Here is a 2436-nt window from a genome sequence, read left to right as displayed (position 1 = left end):
ATGGGACCTTCTACTGCTCACCTCCTGAAAACATCAGCCACCCAGCTGTCATGCTTATCCTGTGCCTTCAATACCTCCTGACTCACCCCTTTCCGTGGGGCTATCCCAATACTGCACAGGTGAACTGCTCATTAATGTCCAGGGGGACATGTGTATAGGTCTCTTCCTTCCCTGATCCCCGCTCCCCCAGACGTCGGAGCTCACCTCTCCCCCCTCTGCTCCAGCTTGTAGACTGTCCCTATGCACCCTCCCATATAATGTAGGGTTATGGGCCCAGCATTGTATGTGATGACATCAGCAGGTCTCCGACCACCAGAGCGTAGGGCAGGGGTAGGCAAACACTGGCCCTTCAGCTGTTGTGGAACTACAAGTCCCATGAGGCATTGCAAGATTGACAGTTACAGAGGCATGTTGGGATTTGAAGTTAAAGCACGGCTGGAGGGCCTGAGTTGCTTGCCCACCCCTGCTGTATAGTGTGGTTGGGGGTGTTCTGCCCAAAAACACCTCCCTCGCTCTCTCCCCTGGCTGCCTTTTTTCTCTCCTCGCTCTCTCTCTCCTGGCTCTCTCTCCTCACTCTTTCCCCTTATTGTCTCTCCTCGCTCTCTCTCCCCTGGCTGTCACTCCTCGCTCTCTGTCCTTTTGTTGTCTCTCCTCACTCTCTCCCCTTGTTGTCTCTCCCCTTATTGTCTCTCCTCGCTCTCTCTCCCCTGGCTGTCACTCCTCGCTCTCTCTCCCCTGGCTGTCACTCCTCGCTCTCTCTCCCCTGGCTGTCACTCCTCGCTCTCTGTCCTTTTGTTGTCTCTCCTCACTCTCTCCCCTCGTTGTCTCTCCCCGCTCTCTCTCTCTCTCCCCTGGCTGTCACTCCTCGCTCTCTCTCCCCTGGCTGTCTCTCCTCGCTCTCTCTCCCCTGCCGGTCTCTCCTCGCTCTCTCTCCCCTGCCGGTCTCTCCTCGCTCTCTCTCCCCTGGCTTTCTCTTCTCACGCTCTCTCTCCCCTGGCTGTCTCTTCTCACGCTCTCCCCTCACTGTCTCTCCTCACTGTCTCTCCTCTCTCTCTCTCCCCTGGCTGTCTCTTCTCGCTCTCTCTCCTTTCACTGTCTCTCTCTCTCCAGACTGTCTCTCCTGGCTGTGACTTTAGGAATGGGGCAGACCTGAGAGCTCAGTGTAGATATCCCTGAAATATATAAGAGTCCAGGCGGTCCTGAAGCCCATACCTGGGGGAGCCATACTCCAGGGGGGAAACTGATATTAGGAGCTGGGGGGGAATTAGCTGGGAAATGGCAGGTATGAGGAGGCTGCTCCATGGACAGTGTCCTCTGCTCTCCTTACTTCCACGACCACTACTTCCTACACTGAAGCTGCAGCTCACCTTGCCGGTCCGGGCACTCCCTTTCACGAACAGGGTGACCCTCTTCATACTCGGGTCCCTTCCCACTCCAGACAGCTCCCCTGTCCCCTCTCCAGCCAACCCGGAAGAGAGATGCAGAGCAACGTGACAGCTACCCCACCAATGGGATACTCAACGGCTAGACCTTTGCGAACCAATCAGAACCGGGGAGGTGGGCGGGGACGCCATGCCTTAATAGTGGGCGTGTCTGTAAACTTTTTACTGTGGCTTCATGAGGCCCCGCCCTAAATATTGTTCAGCGTCTTTCCCTCACCGTCATTGGCTGGAAATAAATTGCCAGGAAACGGACATGTTGGACGAGGGCAGGCCAATTCACACACCCTTTGGCTAGACTAGAGCCTAAACATCACTGTACAGCTCCTGTGTCACAGACTGGTTTAACATACCTCGTAACTGGAAGTACAGGACCTGGATAACTTTTTCATTGAGGACTGGTCTAGTAAAGGCTTAGAGCTTAGAAGCCAGAATGAATTTTCAGTCAAAAAGAAATAAGGTAATTGAAATGGAAAACCATACGTTACCTTGAATGATTAAACTGCCTTTATTATATCATTATTTATGTAAGTAGTTTAAAAAAATAATAATAGTTGCCCAAAACAAATATGGCGACTTTGGCTACGAAGGTCAGGTTAAAAAAATAAGCCGTATGACCTGCGTGCGCATGCGCCGTGTCACTCTTCTATTCTCCAACGCCGCAGCCGTTATCCCATTATGATATCCATCCGCGGATTTTTCCTGACTGTTCTTCTCCGTTAGAACCGGTTATGTTCTGTCCTGAATGTTCCTGTCTGAACATGTGCTTGCTCTTCGTTGCGTAAAGCGCTGTGCGAACCGTTCTAATGAGCTAAGTCACGTGGGTGAGCTGAACTACTTTGTCTTGGCGGAAGGATCAGGCATACAGCGGCAGATTTGAATTTGAAAGTGCAGACAGAGCGAAGTGAAGAGGAGCTGCGTGCAACCCGACCGCCACTGTCCCGTCTGCGGTATACGAACACATACATGTGAGCTGGCATGTGTCATATATATATAT

The 2436-nt window shown here is 52.3% G+C and overlaps 1 long non-coding RNA gene across 1 annotated transcript in view; it reads right to left on the bottom strand.

The window, feature by feature from the left end:
* The window catches only part of LOC108795053, a 2575-nt gene extending 1099 nt beyond the window's left edge, over positions 1–1476 (bottom strand). The window contains exon 1 of the long non-coding RNA XR_001941733.1: positions 1368–1476. This is a non-coding gene — a long non-coding RNA (uncharacterized LOC108795053). The remainder of the gene's footprint in view (positions 1–1367) is intronic.
* Positions 1477–2436: the final 960 nt, after the last annotated feature.

This window comes from Nanorana parkeri, unplaced genomic scaffold (assembly GCF_000935625.1).
Source record: "Nanorana parkeri isolate BGI_ZX_2015 unplaced genomic scaffold, ASM93562v1 scaffold926, whole genome shotgun sequence".
NCBI lineage: Eukaryota > Metazoa > Chordata > Amphibia > Anura > Dicroglossidae > Nanorana > Nanorana parkeri.
Note: the sequence above shows the minus strand (reverse complement) of the source record. Positions and strands in the feature narration are given on the sequence as shown.